Source organism: Pezoporus flaviventris, unplaced genomic scaffold (genome assembly GCF_033815535.1).
Source record: "Pezoporus flaviventris isolate CSIRO_AGI_PZ_B2104156 unplaced genomic scaffold, CSIRO_AGI_Pfla_v1 ptg000036l, whole genome shotgun sequence".
In the NCBI taxonomy this organism is placed as follows: domain Eukaryota; kingdom Metazoa; phylum Chordata; class Aves; order Psittaciformes; family Psittacidae; genus Pezoporus; species Pezoporus flaviventris.
In genome coordinates, this window is record NW_026892584.1 from 26,878,072 (window position 1) to 26,900,999 (window position 22,928).

At 42.0% G+C, this 22,928-nt stretch overlaps 1 protein-coding gene across 7 annotated transcripts in view; it reads left to right on the plus strand.

The window, feature by feature from the left end:
• The window catches only part of ESRRB (estrogen related receptor beta), a 137,231-nt gene that overhangs the window by 57,861 nt on the left and 56,442 nt on the right, over positions 1–22,928 (plus strand). The window lies entirely within an intron of this gene.

Below are 22,928 nucleotides of genomic sequence, written 5' to 3' on the forward strand. Positions count from 1 at the left end.
GCTTATGTTCCTCCTGCGACAGGCACACTAATATTTTCTCTCCTAGCACTTCTGACAGTCTGGGAAGCATTCTGCAATGCCCTTTGTGAAGAGCACTGTGTACCAGTAAGTGCTTTTGCATACTGAGCTGTTCAGTGCCTTCCTATCACCACAGGCAACGTTACTACTCAGTGCCCCTTGCACTTCGCAAAGACAACTTGCGAAAAGCAGGTGGCAAGCTGTTATCACACAACCTGCAATGGCTCTCTGTCCCTGCTGAGCTGGAATTTTCTTGCACTCCCTTTTTGAATGGGGGAGGAGTAAATATGTAAGAAATCCTGTTAATTTTGTGGAATCCTGGCAAAACTCAGTCTAGTCACCCTTAGGATGACTTTGTCATCCTACAAACAATATTCCTGATTCGTAAGGATTTCGTGAACAATACAGAATCCGTTCTTAAATTCACAAATTTAAGTATGCATATGAAGCAAAGGGAGCTATTTTGCTTTTTCATGTGAATATTGTCTCTTATTTGTTTTCTTATTTGTTTTCAAGATAGGACTTAAATTGCAATAAAATTTGTGATAGGACTGCATTTGTTTTGGACAGTTTTCATTCTTGCATTTTCATGTATGTGAAATGAGATAGCATAAATGTAGAGAGCTGTTTTCATACAATTTTTTGTCATGACTGTAAGGGCATTTCACAAATACTGCGTCCTGTTGAAGGCTTGGAAGGAAAAGGAAGCCTGTTCTGGTTTCTTCTTGGTAGAATAAGAGCCTTTGATGAGAACCTTTTCCTTCAGTCCAGATTCTCCTTTTCCATTCCCAGAAATTATGTTGGATTTACCTTGTATTTGCAGGCTCATATATTTTACTTAAATTAGAATAGCTTGTAACGTGGGGGATGGAAGTGGGACCTCCAGCTTAGAGCATCCTGCATAACAGGAGGCAGTTTCTCATAGCACCTTTTTGTTTTGAATTCATTGTCAGTGTTTTACTGCAGCTGTTTTTAGATGAAGATTTCTTGGTGCTCTGTCTACTGTTCTGAAAGGCTTTTTGTACATACAGCATATTTAGAAGTGTTATTTTCTAGGTTTGCCCCCCTTTTTCTCCTGGCACTTTAAAGTTCCCTTTAGTAATAATGGCCCTCAATCTCGGGTGATGGAGCCGTCACTGTGAACAATGCTGGTGAGTGTATTGTCTCCCTGTCCTTTTACTCAAGAGAAAGGTCAAAAGAACAGCTTTTAAAAAATGTTCAATTCTCCAGTTATGATTTTGCATATGGAGATGATAATTTTAAGGATGTGTAAGCACTTGGGTAAAAATAAGACAGAAATGTGATTTTTTTCCATCAGTTGCTGGAAGTACATTTAAATGTGATGACACGAATAGTTACAACCCGAATTTCTCACCAAGATTTACACCATTTTAAATATTAGAAAAATTAAACAGCTGAAAATAAGGACACTAAAGAATTATTCTTCAACAGATCTAATTGTTCTAAAGTCTTCTGTGTTGTTTCTGCTTTTATTCAGTCAATCTGACAAGTTTTTCATTATCAAACATATTATTTGTTTCCTGAGTTAAGAAATCATGCTTATCTAGATGAGTTTTTCCCAGATGTGGCATCATAACAGCGGAGAACATAAGGTGCTACTGATTTCAGGGATTTGGTTTTGAATTTCTTTTGGTGCACATAACCAGAATTAGCTGATATGCATATTCAGTGGGTACAGTTTCTTCATACTTTTTATTTTTTTAAACAATCTTTTGATTTATATGGTAATTTTGAGGAGTTGCTGTCATTTTATTTTTCTTTGTTTCTGGCCTGTGTATGGCATGCGATTGCTATCTAGCTCTAACAGTTCAGAAAGCCCAGTAGAGGAGGAAAAGCGATTTAATTCTTTAGAACACACAAATTCAGTATACATGATGCTGCTTCTACTTTTAGCTCTAAAAGTTTAATTCCATTTCTTCCTAGTTTTTGTATTTCTGTTGATTAAGGCTGTTTCAGTCATTTTTGTAGACTAAGGGACTAATGGTACAGGGAGATACTGAAAATATTTTCCTAAAAAAACTAAAGACTAAAAGTATCAGTGCCTATTGCATGGCACTGTCTAGTAGGCAATTTTTGTTATCAGATTCATCAGTACTGCAGAGATACCTGGGTGGATCAGGGTTCTCTGTACACCTCACCGTATTGAGCAGCGACTTCCAAGTGATGATGTGCAGTCTGCAATGCAGCCTCACCAGGGGCTGTGGCAGGGAGGGGACCACGGCTGGCTGATGCAGTCGAGGCTCACATTCAAAGCCAAGGAAATCCCAGCACGGGAACTTGCTTTTGAGGGCTTGGGCTATGTGAAGGGTGTTGACTTTACTTCTGGTGGGTTCTTTTTGCCTTAATAGATTGTAGCAAACATGACCTTTTAAAAATTGTGTTTAAGTGTATTGATGTGTCCATATGTATTACTTTACATAGATGATGCCAGAAGCAATTCCTTTGGAATAATTGATACAAGCTGTGTAGTGGCACCAAACACACTGTAGAGAACTAAAATGAGTCAAAAGTGCAAGAGAAAGAGTTTTCTTGCATTCAGAGACCTGCAAGTACGTGATGGATGTATATCAGTGTGTGTGTATGCACTTAATTTTACATAATTGTGCATATTCTGTAAGTTAACAGAATGTATGTATATGAAGTACATAATTTTATATATAACCACATGTTCATTTGATATTGCACAGTGTACTGCTTCACTTAAACAGTTACTCATACAATCAATGTCTCTTTGTGTGCGTATGCAAGTCTTTCTGTATATGGGTGCATATTTCTCTGCTTGTATTTGCGTGTAAATGTATAACAAAATAACGACAGGTATGGCTGTCTTCATCGCAAGGTTTGCCTGAGTCTTTATTAATTAAAGTTTGTAAATCTCTTCATAGCCTTGCATAGAAGGTGTTCTGTAAATGTAGAATGCTGTACAAGTATACGATATGTAACATTTCTGCTTAAAAAAATTTGTTTCTCTTGGAGCATATATAATCATGGGTCATATAGGATTAGGTGCTACAAATAAACTGCACTTGTCAAATCAATGCGTATTAAAATTTGTGATTTTTAAAGAGAAACTGAGAATTTCTTTATTTAAAGTATCAGAGAGGAATTTGAAAAACGGTGTGCAGAAAATAGATCTAGCTGTAACGTTGTCCAGATAAAGCTGGGCTCATGTGCCAGAGCCAGAAAAGTCAGTGGTTTGGAATTTCTTTTTTATTTTTGTTATTTTGGATTTTTTTTTTTTCAGTGTGATTTGGGTTTAGGAAGGCACAAAATATCATGTGCTTCCCCTTACAGAATCCCTTGCTTAGAAGGTTATCTGACGATGAGATACTTAATTTTTTTATTTCAATACCGTAGTGTTTCTGACCGTTCTTTTTTTATTCTTTTCAAAGAGTTGTTTTATTTTAAAACAGAGCAGTGCCTTTTCTTCTAGCAATTACAGCTAGGGGACTGTCATTGCAGGAGGAACTATAAGCCCTAATCGCTGTCTGTGATCATTACTTCTCTAATGATACTGACTGTCCCCATCGAAATTTCTCCTCTTGAGTTCCTATTCTAACATGGACTTACTTTTAAAGATATTAACAGATTTAATTCCACAGCCTTTTTAAAATAGCATAATTATGAAACAAAAAACAAAAGCTCTCACAAATATGGTATTTATACATGTTTTAAAACAGTAATTTTCCTTAGAATTTTCCCCTCAGGTGTTTAGGAGAAAACAGATGCAACCTCCCCCGCTCCTTTAATTGTTGGTTGAATGAAGAAAAAATTCCTGCTTTTGGCTGGCCTGCTTTTTCAGCATACTATTACTTTGCTTCAGTCTCTGCAAAATGTTATAGATTCAATTCCCCTGTTGGAACAAGAGTTAAAAATTAATTCATGAATAATAAAAAACTATCAGTCTTGTTGAGTTTAAGAAGGATTAGAAGAAAGGGTTTTGTACAGAAGCAGTTATATATCTTGGTGGTGATGTTGTTGGACTAATAGATATTGTACTTGGTCCGGTTGGTTATCTGATAAAGGTAGCTGATTTGCAAATAGGATTGTTATCCTGATGACTAACGAGTCTCATGTTGGGCGGATTAAAAGAGGTTGGGCACCTGGTGTCTATTACAAGTTCTTGATTCCCTCTTAGGAGATAATTTATTTGATTCAGATGTGTAGATTGAAAAGGGACCAGGTAAATACACACAATAAAGAAATGGTTCGTGCTACCTCACCACAGCTGGGATTTTCAGGGAAGGTGATGTGACTTGGGCACCAAATTGTACCGACTGTCAGCATGCCTGTGGTGGGGCACTGTCTATAGCACAGTAAGAGATGTCAGGTCATCTTGTGCTCAGAGCATGTAACTGATAGAACGTAAGCGCAGAATAACTCACAATCCCCTTGAGATAGAGGAATGATTTGCACCCAGATTTTTGTGGCTTGTCCCTACATATATCTCTGTGTAGCACTGGAGAGGGGGAGAAGGAAGTAGGAGGTACGGCTTTGGAGGAGTGAGGGCATTCAGAGTGAAGGAGATCTCTTTTTTTTTTTTTTTTTTTTTCTTTTTTCAAAAATGTGTCGAAGCTAGACCTACAGTTTATGGAAAGCCAGTGAACAAAGGTGGCTTGTTGTGATGGTGCTTGAGCCTGACATATGGTATGGGAAGAAGACTGCCCTTCTGCACCAGTGAGCCATTCAGCTCAGTTAAATGGAGGTCTGGGGAAATGAGGAAGAGGATATGGCTGCCATAGGCAGGAGGAGGAATAGATATATCTTCAAATAACTGCTCTGTAAGAGCTTCTTAGGATTACAGATCCTTGGTGAGGAAGTATCTTAAGCAACAAATTCTCCTCCTGTAAGAGGAATTTGCTGTCACGCCTAAAAGCCACGGCAACTCTGTCTTAGCTGTTGTGTGAAAACTTGCAAATGTAGGATTTTTGGGAGGTTAGAGACAATCAGGTACAGCCTGCAGGTGACTGGCTGGTAGATTTGGGTAGAAATAAAGGCAGCATAGAGAGAAGTGTCCTTCTATTAAAAGGTCAGTAGTTTTGCTTCCGTCAGTGAGGGACTGTCCAGTGGCTTTGACTCTACCTGCCCATTGCTCTAGCACAGGTAGGAGCTGGAAGAGCTCTGCAGCCATCTGCAGGGATCTGCTGACAGTGCGCCGGGCACCTTGCTGCTGTGGAAGGGGCTGCAGGGCCTGCCTGGAGAGCAGCCATCGCACCTTTCTGTTTACAGGCCAGCTCCTGAGAACATCCAGATTCCTCTGTCCTCTAAAAAGTACATGCAGGTCTCTCCTGGGCATCTTGGCAGTGCTCTCATTACTGCATTAAGAGGGAGTTTCCATGTAGCCTCCAGGTAGACTCTCTGTCATCCCTCACAGGTCCTACTCTGCACGCTCCCTTTTGCATCTTACTAGTACATGTTTGGACACTGTCACCACAGCCCCTGAAGAGCAATTCCACTGTCTGTGGAGATCTCATGGTAAAGAAGCCTGATGAGTCAAGAGAAACCTTAGTGTTTCCCATATGAGTTTCAGGCAGTCTTTGAGAAACACATTTTCTTTATGTGTGAGAATCTTTTGTGCATTTACACACTGTTTCCTAAATGAAGCAATTTAGAATTCTCATAGAATCATAGAGTGGCTGAGGTTGGAAGCAATCTCAGGAGGCCATCTGGTCCAACTCCTCTGCTCAAGCAGGGCCACCTACAGCTGGCTGCTCAGGACCATGTCCAGGGCAACTTTTGAGTATCTCTAAGATGAGAGACTCCACACCCTCTCTGGGAAACTTGTGCAAGTATTGGTCACCCCTCACAGTGAAACATTATTTCCTGTGTTCAGGCAGACCTTTCTACTTTTCAGTTCATGCCCTCATATTGTGCCCCTTGAGGTTTTTTTACTCATACTTGAGTTCACCCAGTTGTTTTATGTTGTGTTATAACTCTAGTTTGACAGCCTTTTCTTAATAAAGGGACATATAGGAAATTTTAGGTACATGTGTGTTAAACCTATGTGGAAGAGAAGTATCCCCCACCTGGTTCCCTGGCAGTATGTCTTAATGTCACTTGTGTAGGTGATTGTCAGCTGGGTGTATAACTGCATCGTTGGGATTTGAATTGCGAGGCTCCTGCATCCTGAGTTAAAAATGTCAGGTATGTTGTCTTAAATTTGCAGTCAGCTCATCAAGAGCATCTATTGTGTCTCATCAGGAGATATAGCAGTTTCTCATCTTACATATATGAGTCTAGCTTGTCCACATCACAGTATGATAAATACAAATAAAGAGGTATTTATTGCAAATATCCTCTTTTTCTTAGTAAGTAGCTAGGTTATCAGGGTTCTTCCCTTAACAGTGTAAATTAATAGCAGTAAACAATAATTAAATGCAGATTTAACAAGTAACAATCCAGTAATTTGGGGGTTGCCGTTATTTTGGCCTCTCTTCTCAATCCTCATTGTTTCTGCTTTCTTATGGGAAAATGACATCGGAGTCGTCTTACTGATTTTAGGTACATCACCATTGCGAGAGTCAGGGTAAGGATTTGGCGCTGTTCATGATGTGGACTACTGAACTGGGGAAATAGCCATAGGGAAAAATTTTTAAGGAGGTTGTCATATTAAAATGATTTCTACCATGACAGAAAACCTTCTGCCTGTAATAATGTAGTCAATACTTGCTGTCTTCTAGAAGCAACTACTGTGCTAACAGGTTCTGTTTCACTTGCAGCAATAGGTAATTTATATCAGGTTACTTCCATCTTCTGGGAACAAATAGCAACCGTGAAATTCTGTCACTGATGTTGAGGGAAGAGGCTGGTGTTAAGAATTTATATGGGAAACTAGACAAGCAGAAGCCACAAGATGAAGAAGCCATCTAACAGCTTTGAGCATGTTTGGGAACTTGGATTTTTAAAGCTGTATTCAAAGGTACTTTGGATCTGAATCTGCTGTTGTTTTTAGTTGTGTAAATGACAAGTAACTGTGAAAATCAGGTGGGGTGCGCGAGTGTTAAACTGGCACAAGCTTAATATTAGGCCATTCAGCTTAACATCATAATAGAGGAAGATATACCTGGAATCAGTATAAGAAATCATATTGAAAGGGACACAAACACGGTAAAGCTTTGTATGGGAAGGACAGAAACTAGTCATTTTCCTTCTGTAAAACTTTGCCTGGTGCTGTTAGTGCCGCAGATCACCTTCTGTTTCTTCTGGATTTCAGGTTTCATGCTTCTAATGCATGAAATGATTTTTTCAGCCCTTTGGGAATTATTTTGGAGTATGTTAGAGAAGGCTACATAGTGGTAACTGGGGAAAAGTTTGATGCATTACTAAAATGCACAGAAGACAAAATGCCAAATGAGGTGTGAGAGGAGGTGAAGTTGAATTCACTGAAGTTGCAAAGAATATTATTCGGATAAAACCAGAGCAGAGGTGAGTAAAGCAGGAGTCCAAAGAAACGTTCCTGCGTGTGGTGAATTCCAGAGAGCTTGAGATGAGAATGTCCTTTGCCAAATTCATGAGGATGAAACCCATGGAAGAAGGCCTGTGCAAAGGAGAAGGAAGACTAGAACAAGATAGGTGGGGAGAAGAGACCCTGCTCTATTTCAAGCTCCTTTTAAGTTATCTATATATTGCCATCAAGCTGAGGAGCAATTGCATTTTTATAGCAATAGATAAAATAAAAAAAAAAGTGGAAGGCAAATGTAACAAACCGTGCCTTAAGCAAAACCTCCTTGATATTCCCCTGTGTGTAGGAAATCTTAAGTTCTGCATCATCTGATTCTGTATTATCTTCAGAATGCCGATGCTGCATGGAAATACAAAAAGCAATGCCAGGCAAAGCTCCACTGCTTTAGACAAGAGATCCAGAGGAGAGTTGGTGGTTCAGAATGATCTTGAGCATTTTGGGTTGTAAACAGTATACTTCCAGTGGACGCTGTTGGAGCTGTGTTTGATTGGAGATGGTGAGCTGGAGGAAGACAAGCAAGGGTAGAACCTGTGTCACGGAGGTTAAGATCAGATTGTAACAGAGTCATGGTGACTGAAAAGCTGAGGGCAACAGCCCGGTCACTGTGGCTGCACTTGCTATGTGACTAAGGTTTTTGTCTGAAGTATGATAGGAAACATCTGTTTCTCACCACTTTTTTTATTTAACTTACTGAACATACACTGAAAACACCCAGCTATTTCTTCCTGCAGAAACCTGGAATTTGAATACAACAGTTTTAGGAGAGAGAGATCACAGAGGAGGAAGAAAGATTTTGCTAGCACATGCACACGTTTCTGTTGCTAAAACTGAATGAGAGTTTGCTTAAAAACTGAGGTCAAACCGTGCAAAACTGCCACTTGGTTTATCACCTAGCTTTTTAATTCAGTATGTGCTGTATGGCCTCTGCACTGAAAATGGGCTTTCCTTCAGATCTGCAGACTGTCCTTTTTTGTATCTCTGCTACTACAAGGTGAAAGTTGTCAGCAACATCCTTGTGAGGTGAGAAAGAGTCACATATGTAAAACCTGCCCACAGAAACACCCAAGTCCTATCCACTTGACAGCCCCATTGTGGTCCCTATCACTGGCTGGAAGCAGAGCCTGCTTCCTGTACCCATTGTGGGGAACCTGAAAGCTCCTTAGTGCTGGGAGCAAATTGCACTGGGGAGAGGTGATGAGACATAGGGCAGCAGGATATTGCAGAGAGCAGAGGAGCTTTGAAATGGAGCTTTTGACATTGGAAAGACCTGCAGTGTGTAATGTCATGGGGCCTGAAGAAAGAGAACTGTTTCCTTGGGATGAGAAGATTTATTACAGTGTGTTTAGCATCCCTGCAACTAGAGAAGGAAGATGCACATTAGCAGCTGGTAGGAGGCCTGTGCTGCACTTCTGCTCCAAGGGAGCAGAGAAGGCAGGAATGACACATTGCTGTGAGGTGGGATGGTAGTGGAGTCCTGTGCATCAGTTGGGGTAAATACGATAAACACTGGCTTGGCATAGGAGTGGTGAAAACTTGGGTGATTTTTTCATTTTGATAGAGATATTGCAGACTATCCCCTGGAGAAAAACCTCGCAGTCAGTGAGCTGGAAAAGGGGGGAGCTGAGCACCACTAACCAATTTTTAAACATTTTCTATCCTGTTCTACTGGCCACTGCTGGCTATTAATGTGGTTTCAAGCCTTTGTGTTGTGTTGCAGGATTAAGGGTGTTACCTGTTGCTTCCTTGTTGGCTCTTGGCAGTATGATGCCAGAGATGGTTTAATTTTCTCCCAACTTCCGTATTTATTGGAGGTCCTTTCTGCTGAGTGAGAGGGAGGGAACAGAGAACAGCACATGACAGCACCTCTTCTGCTTGAGATGTTCATGGGCTGGTGGCATTGCTTTGTGGCTGTTCTTGTGGTTCTTCACATTTGCGCAGCAGTCCTTGCTCTAGCAGGTGTATATAGAGATGGGGAAGGGAAGGAAGAGTCTGTGTTTTGCCTGTTCTTGAGGGATACTTTGTGTCAATACTCACACAGATACTTTATATGTCAATGAACATATGGAGGGTTACATGGTGTGTCTTGTACTTCTTGATGTAAATGGATTTGCTACCTCACATTATGTGCCTTATGCATGCATCCCATACACACATCTTGTGTGTGTCCATCCATACTAAAGCAAGCAAGGGTATCTCCCATGAAGCTCCAGTTTCAGGAAGTGCTTCTTGCTGAACAGGGTTTTGAAGCATCTTCTTGGCCTGAGGAAGGTGCTGTTAGAACTCCGCCTGTAACGGTATCACATAAAACAACCTAACAGGAGTGTGAACTGGCTGAATGAACATATTAAATCTGTGACAGAATTCCTGATTCCAGGAGGAGATGTAGGTTTGGGACTGGGGTTATTGAGCCAATGCTTATTTAAAGTGTCGTCAAGACTGAAAGGTAGTTTGTAGAGGTTGGTTGAACAGCATTTGATCTGAGGAGCTGCTATTTTAATGGACAAGGAGTAATGAAGTGCTGGGCAGGAAAGTCTAGCACCTCAGAAATTAGTTTTTGAAAAGACAGTCTGTGACGTTGTTTAAACAAGGTTGTTGCCTATCGCCTGCTTTCTGCAGGGATTTAAAGGTGCAAAATGGATGATCTTCACAAGAATAGGAGGTAGAAGGTAAACCGTGCTTCCATGCAGTGATACTGAACTCTGTCAGATGTGTCCTTTCCCTGATGTGCATTCTGACGTTTGCTTATCACTCGGGGAGCAAGGGCACATCTTTTGCCTCCAGCAGCCCAGCTGCCAGGATGGAGTAAATATTGCTTTGTGGCTAAAGGGGCCTGTTAGCCTCCAAGAGACACCAAACACCAGCACTCAGAAAAATTAGCAGCAGTAGAAGTACATTACACAATTCATCAATCTTTTGTTTTCAACACTAAAGCAATGCTACTTGGGGCGTGTGGCTTACACCAGGGTCAGCATTTTCATTAGGAGATCCCTGGCCCCCCATGCTCAGCCCACTACCCATTCCCAGGGGTGCTGCAGAGTTACTTCCAGCAATGGGTGCGTGCAGCTGCCTGGCATGGGTGAGTGAGGCTGGGAGCAGCCGTTCTGTTCTAGGCAGCATGAAAAATCAGAGGCAGCTAGGTATGAGTAAAAATAAGTTTCCCTGGTGTCAGCACAGGCCAGTTCTGATTTTAAAAATGAAATATGGCAGCTAATTAATCTAGATCACAGCTTAATCGCCTGTGGTGGGTTTAAAAAAAAACATTTTTGTGTGAATTTAGCACTTGGGAAAGTGAGAGGCTGAGATCACTGCAGAGACCAAAGCACAGCACGGATAAGCTGTCTCCTGCCAGCTCTGCTCATGTTCCTCCATGGTGGCCTACAGTAGCCACTGCTGTTACCTCCGGAGCTTGCCTTTCATACCCTCTTCTACAGCAGCATCTACACGCTGGTGTGGCACACACCTCCCCAGCACCCCTGCATCTCCTTTTGTGAGCCATTGCAGAGATTTGGAGGCACAGAGCAGCAGATTTGAAGGTTCACCCCCGGATGGTATCAGGAATGCCTGCTTCTAGGGCCCAGGCTGTGGTGTGCTACCTGCTGTCACAGGCGCAGTGAAAAACTGTTCTGCCCTTGAAAGTGTGGCATGAATAGGGAAAGGAAAGAGATCAGCAGAGAAGGCACCAAGACAGCAGACAGAAAGCTGGAAAAATAAAGGGTTTGCTACTTCTGTTCTTTCTTCCAGACCAAGCCAGCACGGAGGAAAGAAAAACAATCTGTCCAATTTTATAGACTGTGTGTTTATGTTTTGTAAAGATTTTGAAAAGACAGAGCATGAGTGCTTTGCTGCACATCTCGCCCATCATTAGTGAGTTGAGTTCTGCCAGCGTTTTCAGTAGATGTAGGTCTTGCAGAGGAATGTGTCATAGGCACTGGCTGTGAGACAATGTCAGCCAGTTGGTTGACTGAAGTGAGGGTTGGCATGGGGGAAAGCAGGTATGTATTTGAAAGATGAGCAAAACAGACGGACCAAGCTGAGTGGATCACAGAAATGGCTAGGACAGTGTGAGAAGAGACTATTAGATTTTGTGATATGGCTTTAAAATAATCCATCAGCAAAGTGATAGCCTTCTACTCTGTTAAGTCAAGTTTTTGGTTAAGATTCTCTAGAGTTACAAGCAAACAATTTACTTTGTCCTTCATTTTCCATTCGCACTTATGCTAAATCATGGTCCTGCCTGTTCTTGCAGGCTAGCAAAGCTGGGTAGGAGGCAAGCAAACAAATGTGGAAGGCAGGGCAAGAGCTGATGTCGCTGATGAAAAACAGTTTGCTCTGAGAGCTGGCACCTCAAACTGGCACCAGAGTTGTATGTGTGCCCCTGACACCCATCGTGGCATTGCAGTACTGGTTATTTGGTGGATACCAGTGTTCTGATTAAATTTCAGTTCAGACAATTACATTATTCCTTATTTTCCATTATAATTCCAACAGGACAGACCTTTTTTCACTTAAACTCTGGCTGTATGATGCAGAAAAGCTGCTGTGTTAGGCTTTAGAGACGGGATGAAACGATCCTGTAATGTGCATACAATTTTGAGTAGCAGTTTGAAGTCCTTGTGGGTGAAAGATGCTGCCCATGACTTCTTACTCACTGTAAATCATAATTTTTTAATATTTTTTTTTTACAGTGGCCTGAGTGGATAGAAAAGGAACTCTTCAATTTTGTGAGGTAATAACTGTCCTAGGTGAAATTAAATGCAAAGCCAAAAGCTTTAAACAAAAACAGGTTGCTAATAGAACACAATAGTACTGTTTTGAATCTGTAACCTTCAGCAATTATACTGACCTATGTAGGGGCAAATACTCGGCACTTAATTTGAATAAAAATATTATTTCCTATTTTGTCACTGTAGATGAATTGAGAAGATGAAGCAGTTGTGTTTACTGAGGGCATGGGGATAGTGAGGACAGAGGGCAATAGAGATCTGAAGAATGTGGTTCCCATTCAGTCAGTGTTATGACCAGCAAAGAAAGTCCTGTCTCAGCATAGCAGCTGGGGAACAGACATGATTTTCAACTTGAAAACACAGTATTAATGGGTCGTATTTTGTTGTGCAATATTTGATCCGTGAGGGCCCTGTGGCCAGGACCCCATAAAGCAATTTGAAAAATGTAAGGTATGTGTAACAAGGTAAGAATGCAGAGAAGAGACAAAGAATTCACAGCAATGTGGAATAGGCTGTAGTGAATAAAAGGGAGAGTTGCACACATCAAAAAGCATTTGAAAATTATTCAAGATAAGAGCATGTCCACTAGGTCAGAAACAAGGAGAATCTAGTTTGTCCTCTTCAATTTACTTTTGTTATTACGCAGCACATGTCCCCACAGCATCTCAAACCTTGCTGTGTTGTCTGAGGAAGAGTAACATATACGTGAGGTTTTGGAATACCTGTGATTTGTTCTTGCAAAACAGGGCTTTGAGAACCCTATGGGCACACAATTAACTGTTTCATTTTAATTCAGCCCTGTGGCAAGATGTCAGGGTCTCTCACTTTGTCTCTTTGAAATTGCTTTGTAAAGGGGATGGTTAGTTAGCATCAACTGAGCATCTGCCATCCAGGCTCAGTGAATAATCCAATTCCACTCTGTATTAGAAGAGAGAGAAATCAGACAGGGCTAAACACCAATGATTAGTTAATTTTACTGCAGCCTGACGATGCATTTGGATTGCTCAGGTTTTATACGGCTTTCCCAGTTTTAATTTCTGTGGTTCTCTATGAGGTAGTCAAGACAAGGCAACCAGCAATCTTGGAGGGAAGAGAGTGGAGCCGATATCTCCTTTTTCTCTTACTTTTTGTGGAAGCTCGCCCCTTTCTGTTTTCCTTCGTTTGCGATTTTGGGTCATAGAAAGCTGAGAGCATCCCTGAAGATGGCAGCACAACTCCCCAAACCCTAGCTGTGGTACTCACAGAGTGCAGAGTTAATGCTTTCTGGACTGGCAGGGGGAACCTTTCCCTGTGCCCCCTTATGCAAACACTCAGGTGTATGTTTCTTCTGTCTGGGCCGTTGTTCTGCTGTCTGGTTCATGTTCCCAGAGAGCAGGGATTATCTCTAGGACTTTTTTTTTATTTTTTTTTTTCCCCAAAGCAGTGGTAAAATTTTAACTTGGGAAAATTGATTCTTTTCTTTTCCTAATTGTGCTGAAATCAAATGGAGTTGCCCTTGTATAGTTGTCATTTCTGAAAGATTATCTTTCTCTTAAAACAGATAAAATCAGAGCAAACATACATCATAAAGGAAGAAAAATCCTAAAAACTCTTCAAATATAGTGTCAGTTTTGGAGCAAACAGAGAAGATTTTGGAGTTGTTAAGGTGTTTTTTGTTAAAAAGAATTTTGGGGTTTTTCTGTGGTATTATGTCCCTACCAGTAAGTGAAGTGCATCCATAGCTCTTGGAAGCATTTGACATTGACACTGGAAGTGTCTGTACTGAGGGTCTTCAAATAGTCTCTGTTCATCAATCTGTCTGAAGTGGTCTGCAACTGTATGGCTCTGTTCAGATCCAAGCAAACCTTAGTGGTATCCACAACAGAATTTTACTTCCTTGTTCCCTCCTTCACTGCTTTGGTTTCAACATTAAAATTATTATCTTCACCTGCTTGGAAACTGCCACCACCAGCAGCACCTACCTTTATTGTGACAAGCTGCCATTCAACAGCCTTCCCTTACTTTTACAGGAAAATGGGACCACACATCATTGACCCTGAAGTGCAACACTTACAAGCGTAAAGTGTTTTGGTTGGGATTGTAGAACATCCTTTTCTCTTATGTTGGTTTCAGTTCTAGCCGTCCTGAAATACCCACTAGAGCTAAAATGTGACAGTCTCTTTCTGTAATGGTAGGAGGGAAATCACCCTTTGAGAGCAGAGACATCACTGAACATGCCAGATATGAGGAGGCTTTTTGTCTTTTCATGTGCAGAGGTGTAAGTAAGTTTCTTCAGCTCCTCTTTCTTACAGCCAAAAGCTAAAAAATCTTTAGTGACTTCCATCCGGAGATTGTTGTCTTGTGTAATAGAAGGTTTTAGACTGACCTCCAGGTGCAGTAGATATTACTGGATGTCACACAGAATGTGCATAGCCCAACACTGATAAAGATGTTAACGAGAAACAAATTTCAGTGTGTTTTCAGTGTGTTTTCCATATGCATGTTCTGTATCCTGCATCTCTGCCTTGGAATATTGAGGTCTGTGGGAAGCAGATCTACACACAAAGCAGGAAAGTCTCCAAGTGGAAGGTGCACATAGACAACACATCTCAAAACTCCTAAGGCCAGCTCGTTGGTAGCTCTTCTTCCCTTTATTTTTAAGTGACTGAGTATGTAAAAAGGAGCCAGTGTTTCGTGCAGGACATGGAGTTGAGTCCCGAATGTGTCCTGGTTATATTTTTAGCACACTAGAACACTGAAAAGAATTCTAATTTTTGAAGTTTGAGCCAAATCTGTGTTTGAAAGATACACTGGGTATTTTAAAAATATAGCAACAGTTTGTAAAAGAGAATAAGGAAGGTGTGTGAAAATAATGATGCTGAACAGTGCACACAAAAGTAAGCTTTATTGAAAGACGAAAAGCATTAAAGATGGAGAAAGAAGGAGCCTGTAGTTTTGCAATATATGGTAAGAGACCTTTGTTGAAGTAAAATGATGCTCCAGTTATGATTTTGTTTCTTAATGCAAATTTCTTGTCCTTAGCATTGCAAAAGGAAGTTTGAGAGCATGCAAGTAACCCAGAAAACCGAAACAGATGCAGAAAACAAACATTATTTTCTGTTTGCAGAATTTCCTGATATTAAAATATAAATATCCTAAAAATATTTTGATATTTTTTCAAGTGTGTAATTTAGGTTCTAGAATTTTGGGTGCTTGAGTTTGGTGATACCTCTGTGGCAGGTTTGAAATTAAGGAAGTGGGGTGGACTGAGCACTGCGGGACAAATTTATAGGCAAATGTGGATCAGGTTTGTACTTCTCCAGAATTCTGAGATTGAAATCCCTTCAGGTTATATTGTCAGGGCTGCTTGATGTAGGAGACAAAGGTACCTGTCCCTTCCTTTCTCCACATGAAGTGCATGTTTGAGCTGTTATCACCTAATTAGTAGATTTGTACCCTGCCCTTTCCCCATCACAATCGCTTCCCAAAACTCAACATCTAGAAAGGAGGAAAGTGACTCAAAAGCGTCAGCCCTCAGGGTACAGCAGTTGTCACCCACACTTGGGAGGGCTGTTGTGCTTTTCTTATTCCAGCTAAGGAGAACAAACAAACTCAGAAGCCCCAGGCTCCATCCCGTATCTGGTTCTTCCTAAAACAGGGCAGTTTGCTGCTGCATTTGTATCGCCTCTGGGGTAGACTTTATTCCTTCCCATCTAAGGAATTTTCCCCTTTCTCCCGGCTGTATGCTTCTGCTGCCCGGGGTATGTTCCTGGAAGAACTCTGCCTGTGACACAGCAGATCAATGGGCGAAGACCCAAGTCCCCTTTCCCAGGGATCGATATGATGTTGGAGTATGATGCTGGGGCTGGCATTGCCTACTCCTTTCAGGTCTGGCATTGATTAGCTGCAGCCTGCAAATAGAAGTGGAGCAGTAATGTTCCACAACCTCAATAACCCATCCTCAGGAGCCTGCCAGAGTCAAGGGGCTCCTCGCTGCCACCGCAGCCAATAGAACCATTTCATTAGGCTGGAAAGGTTAATTGCATTGAAAACTGGCATCATCCTCAGCACATGCCCGTTGTAAAACTCCACAGTTGTGTGAGGCCTCAAGCTGTCTCAGGGAGAGTGGACACAGCTGAGCTCTGAGAAATTTTGCTCAGCAAGGCTTCTGTGTAGGGCAGTCAGACCCCACATCTGTCAGTTCTCTTGCTGAGATCCCCTTACTTACTTAAGAGAAAGCTGGTGAGGGGGTGACTGATGTGGATGGTGGTTGTGGTTAGAAGGGCACTTGGTATTTTCATACAGCCTTTGGATTGCATCCTGCATGCATGTGTGCAGTAAATATGGAGGAGCAGCTCATACAAACTACAGGCCTTACTCTGAGCTACGCAATTGAAGGAAGAGCACAGCAGGCTGGGGATCACGGTCTCTGTGTGCTGCAGCTCTGCACTGAAAAGGCGCCTGTGAGTCTCCGTGTTCTGTGTTCACAGCGAACAGAGCTCAAGCTCCTGCAAAATTGTTGCTGCAGCCACTTAAACAGTATAGGCCTTCTGCAGCATGAGGCCGCTTGTGTGCTTTCAAGCTCTTGAAACTGCTACCTATCAAAAAACCAAGGGGAAGGCTCCCTCTGCGGAAGGTTGGCCCTGTGAAAGTTCAGGTGGTCTCTCCTAGTGCATTGTTAGGCTTCTGTGTATGTTAGCTAGATTTTGGTCAGAGAAATTAATTTTGTGATTGACATTTGGTTTTGGTTTTGGTTGGGGGCTTTTGATCAGGGTTTGCAGGGGAGTCTGCTGCATGTGCGCAATGTCCCAATTCAATTTGCCAAACAGAGTTCTAGAAATTAAGAACATTCTGATCATCTGACAACTTTTGAGGGTCAAAGCAGTGTATTTCCTCAGAGTAAAGAGGAAGTTAAATTTTTGAAGTGATTTTTGTTGAGGCAGATTTTCTGTCACCTTAGCAAATGTCGTCTCATTCTTTTGTTAGAAATGTTAGTGATAGGACAAGGGGGAACGGGTTAAAACTTAAACAGGGGAAGTTTAGATTGGATATAAGGAGGAAATTCTTTACTGTGAGGGTGGTGAGGCACTGGAATGGGCTGTCCAGGGAGGTTGTGAATGCTCCATCCCTGGCAGTGTTCAAGGCCAGGTTGGACGAGGCCTTGGGTGAGATGGTTTATGTGAGGTGTCCCTGCCCATGGCAGAGGGGTTGGAACTTGATCTTGGTGTCCTTTCCAGCCCTATTCTATGATTCTATGAAATGCCATCTTAGAAAGTAGATAGGGATTGATGTTGGGTTCTGAGATTTGGCTAATGTGTGTGAAATGTTCTGAGGTGCTCTCACTGAAAATATTAAAACAGAACAGAAGATTAATTCCCAGTCTGACACAGAAAACTTTGCAAACTACTAGTTGTTGGTGACTGAGCAACAGCCAGGCTGTTAAATCATTGGTTGCAGCTTCTTTTATAAATTCTTCTCTGCCTCCCCTTCGTAGTCATAGTCACCTTTTGTGGGCAATCTTGCCTAACATTTTTTCTTGTCTTCTTGCTCTTCTTTCCCTGTGTGCCACATTTTGAACCAGAATGTTGGTTCCAAGGGAGGGAAACACCGCTGCTCTAGATCAGAACTTTGACTGCTAAGCAGAGAGATGACAGAAGGATATGAAGATGCTGGGTGTGCGCAGCTGCTTCTTTCTAAAGGGAGCCCTTTGCTGTACACTCAGTCACATCTCTGTCAGGACGTGGCTGTTGTGGCATCCCAGCTACATGTGCCAAGCACCAGTGCAGTTCCTGGCATCTTTTGTATGACTGCAAGGAACCTCTATTGAAGTAGGATCTCCCCTTGAACGTGGTCAGCTGATTGTCCACCTTGCCCACTTCTTACAGATTCATGGGGCAGGCCTAAAAGGGCTCACGTGTTCATATCATGTCTAATTCCCAACACATACCAGGGCTCTGTAGCTCCCCTATCTCCTCTGCCTCTGTGCAGAAACTTTCTGCTGCAGCTTGAGAAGAAGTGAATGAAAGAAAGGACTTAAAGGTCTGAAGGAGGAAGACAAGAAAGGAGGGTGGGAGGGAACCTCTCAGGTTCAGGAGACCTATTTTGAGATGCTCTTCCAGTCTGCACAGGATTCTTGGTGGGAAGGACACAGTGAAGAGCTTTCTCTTTAATACAGTGTGCATTTTATCTCCGCAGACTTCTTGCAGACTTAGTTTAAAGATCTTAGCTCAATACCATTAGTGTATCTCTGCTGAAGGCCCTCTATAAAATTGATTAGAAAGTGGGCTTTTGCATGTGTGTGTGTGGGCTCTAATCTGATTTGAGTCCGAGATGGTATCTTTAATTCAGTGCATCGCAGCAACTAACTCACGAACTTCACCGAGACTCAGAGCCCCTAATTTGGTTTGAGAATACATTAGCAAAACGAGCTCAGAAGGGCCCTTTTCGGGGAGAGAGGGAGGGGGTGTCGTGGGGGGGGTCTTGGGGACGATGGGAAGAATTGACTTGACAGAAAAGACTTGTGGATTTAAACAAGATCCTGGGCATGATATTCCTGCAGTGGTTCCCAGGAAACAAAAGAAGGGAGGAAAGGGAGAAGATTGATTGATTGCTGGCCTTGCACAAACCATGAAGAACAAAGTGAACCTCAAAGCAGGCTTAACCCTTTCTTCCCATGAAAACAGAGAGAACTTGAGGCGCTGTTTATCCAGAACTGTTTGTCCTCTCCCCATTTCTTCATCCTGCTCCCTGCTCTGATGCCTGTAGCACACACTAGCATTGCAGAAGCAATAGTTTGCTTTTGGACAATGACCCACACTACCAAATCTTTTCAGGACTGATCCAACTCAAAGTAAAATGTTAATCATAGAATCATAGAATGGTTTGGGTTGGAAAGGACCTTAAGATCATCTAGTTCCAACCCCCCTGCCATGGGCAGGGACACCTCGTGCTAAACCATGTCACCCAAGACTCCATCCAACCTGGCCTTGAACACCACATGTCTGTCCTTCTTTACTTCTTACTTCCTGAAACAGAAAAAGTGTACGCCAGAAGAAGTCAGTGTTTGCAGTGGGACAATGACAGCAGTGTTTTGCTGCACGTGATATGTAAAAGCCAAACTTGGGGTTCATGGTGTAGATACGTATAGCCACTGCCTCTTTTCTAGCTAACCTTTACTCTTCAGATCCCCTATCCCTGTATGGTATGTACTGGGGGGTTTCTGTAGCATTTGGTATGATCCAGTTGGGGAAGAGGGGAAGGAGGGCAGAGAAACTCTCCAGATTCCTCCCATCCATTTTAAATAAAGGATTATTTTAATTTAAGAAATTATTAAAGTAAATGGGGGAGTAACTCATCTTAGATTCTGTTGGGTGCTATAGAAATACTCAAGATAGAAGTAAATATTTTATTTGAAAATGTAATTAGTAAGCTGTTAAACACAAAATGTTTGCTGTGTTAATTCAGTTTTATGGCTGAAGTCTTGCAGACACAGATGTCAGAAGAGTGTCAAGTTCTGCCTCCTTCAGTGATTCCCCTTGCAGCTGGGTAGTATTTCGTCATGGCAGGAGTATGGTGTTCTAAGACTTGCTGTCTAAATTTTGTAAATTGGTACAATTCAATTTTTTGCCAGGGAAGTTTTACTGGTTTATACCTAGTCTGGCCATTAATATAGTGTCTGACTTGCATTTTCAAATGAAGGCTCCTAAATTGTGTTTGCAAAGTACTTACATAAGCCTACATGTGTGTGCTTGAGAATATGACTGTGCAATGCCACATCATGGTTGTTTTAGGCAGAGAAACATCAAAATTACTGACTTGAGTATATTGCAAACTGTTTGGTATACTGGTCCTTTATGATATATTTCCATTGCACTGCATGAGTACAAAGTCAGCCAAGACCACAGCTGCACAGACGGCACAACATTTTTGGAGAAGATTTGAGCCCCTTCCTCTCAAGCATTGCATTTTGGAAGACAGAGCTGACTGTCAGGAATGGGGAATCACAAAAACAGAAACCTCAGAAATTGAAGGCTTTGGCAGTAGGTCTTACTCGTGTCATTTGGATATGCAACTGGATTCAAATGCTTAAGCTCAGCCACCTTCCAATAATTACTTTTGTTAGCCCTCGTGCTCTGCAGAGAGCACACCGTATGCTTAGTTGAGGTTCCTTTTTACCTCCTTTGATGAACTGCTGAGGTCAGCAATTTTATTTCAGTAGCTTGCTCTGATGAACTTTATTTCTGCACCACCCTCCCCATCCAGACAATGATGCAGTGCAGAGAAATAATCCAATTTTACTTGATTGTTAATAATTACTCTCAGCTGCTATTTTTTCAGTTGATTGATTAGAATAAACACTGCTCTGATGGGGTACACCAGAATCCATAACTCCCCTTCGTTCTCTCCAGCTACTTCAGCTCCTGCTTCTCCAAACACAACGTGAAACAGGAGGTTGTAATGCAGAGTGGCTTTTCTAAATATGCCTTCTTACCAGTTTTTAACTAGTTGTGACCAAAGTTCATTTATCTGGATTGGTGGAAGTTCACAAAACCTCTGTAATGTCTCTGGTTTGCAAGCCAGTGCTTTTGCTAAACAGATATGTTTCCCACTGTTCAGGGTTGAAGCTGGACAAAACTTCAATCTTTTAGTCTGCCAAACTGATCAAAGACTATAGGTTTGCAGGAAATGTGCTTCATGTTTGCAGCTTTGTCCGTTGTCTGACTGGTTTCATATCCGTTTAGCAGGGTTTCAGGCCATGAGTTGCTTTGGATAGTCATATTGTGGTTGTGTGAGGCTTTCACTGTACCAAATTTGGCAGTTTCCTTTTAGTATTTGGAAGGAACATATCAAAAGGCACTCTCTCAACAAGTCATAGCTTGAAACTGTACCAAGCAGTTCTGCAGGGACAGAGGGACTTTAAAGCCCTGGCAGATTTGTCAGGAACTTAAACACCTCAGCTAAATTATGCACAAAAAAAAAAAAAAATAGGAAAACAAACATTAATGTTTGTGTTTGCACCAGCCTTGTGCACAGTCAGGAGCAACCTCTCCCAGCACTATAGTCTACTCCCTGTGGCTCCCTTGTTGATCCAGCCTGTTTTGTACCAGATTTGCTGTGAATACCAGGTGGCGAGCAGCACTGCAGCCAGTACCTAAGGAAGTCACCACAGGCAGTTCAGGTGTAGCTGGGATGAGCAGTGATTTTCCTACCAAGTAGCTGCTGTTAAACCTGTGGAGTGGAATTCTCTCGGGGGAGGTGGTCCGTGTAGCATGGGAGATGGTTTTGCTACTTGTAGCTGTTTTGATTTCCAGCTTGGGTTCCTTAAATTCATCCTGTTTAGAGAATAATGCTGTTTCCAGGGTGGGAAAGTGGGAAATGAGAAAATTGCTTGAACATAGGCAGAATTTACCTCCTCTTTGCAAGCAGAACAGTTGTCAAAGGCACCTAGAGCTTAGGCTGTTTATCTGCTTAGGATGAATCCAAGGAAATAAATAAATGAATCCCTATTAGAGAGATCTTTTTAGGGAGCTTGTTGCTGAATTTCCTCTCTGGGGTGAAGTGCATAGGGGACAAGTCTGTCACTGCTGGCAGCAAACGGGCTTCCAAAGGATGTTCAGGCTAATGAATGTCACCCAGAGATGGCGATGTATGGATGAATGGAGCCACTGTACCCCATGATATACAATGGTTGGATAGGGCCATCAATCTGTGCAGTGTGACTGGCAGGAGAAGACCGTTTATTAGAGGAAGTGGGGATTTCTGAGAAAGCCCTGTATTGGGAAAGATTTGTTCATCTTGCTTTTCTTCCCAGGAACATTTGAAATAAAGTGCATTTGAAGAAGGAGTACATTAACACTAGAAGATAAGTCTCCAGAAATGTAGTGAAGGGCATGGGATAGCTGCAGTGTTCAACATTCAGATGACTCTTCAGGACCTGAGATCCAGTTCCTGTTCAGATCAATAGAAATCATGATTTAATTTCAACAGTAGTTGAATCAAGGCTCAAATGAAGAGATAGAATATTACTTGTGATTTATTTCCACTGTAGCTACAAAACACTGGGTTCAGGTGGCAGGTAAGTTATTTATACTCAATTCCAACAGTTTTTCCTCAGCAAAATGAAGCAGTGTTTTGTGGCTTACAGAGGTGCTAAGAAGTAGCTCTCTTTGCTGTGAGTGAATGAGAAAGAAGTTTCATTCAAGCTCTCATCAAAGTGGATAAAGTGCCTAGGTCAATTTTTGTAAGTTGATAGGGAGCCAGGGTTTAGGAGCTTCTGATCACATGCCAGCAGTGATTTCACTGTGATGCAGAAGGAATGGGGTAAAGCTTAAATGGCACCAGATAAAAAAGCAGAGCTGGGTTTCTCCAGCAGCACTCAGCTTACAAAACAGAGAGGTTGATTTTTGGCTGTGGGATGCTTCTTGACACATGGTTAATCCCTGAGTAATGCAGGATGATCATTGTATGAGTTGATGGCACAGCCTCTGTGGTACTCCTGAATTTCCAGAACATTTATTTAGAGTTCCACCTTTTCAGGTGTTTTTGATGTAGTTTGTTTGCCAGTATCTGTCTCTTTATGCTGCCTGGTTAAAGAGGATAGCATGAAGTGTCAAAAAATTTCTGTGTACATTAGGACATACGTGTTTCTGAAAGTGTATAAAGAGACACCTGCTGAGGGAAGCACAAGCAGAGATCAATGTGGGATGTACAGGGAGGGGAGCAAC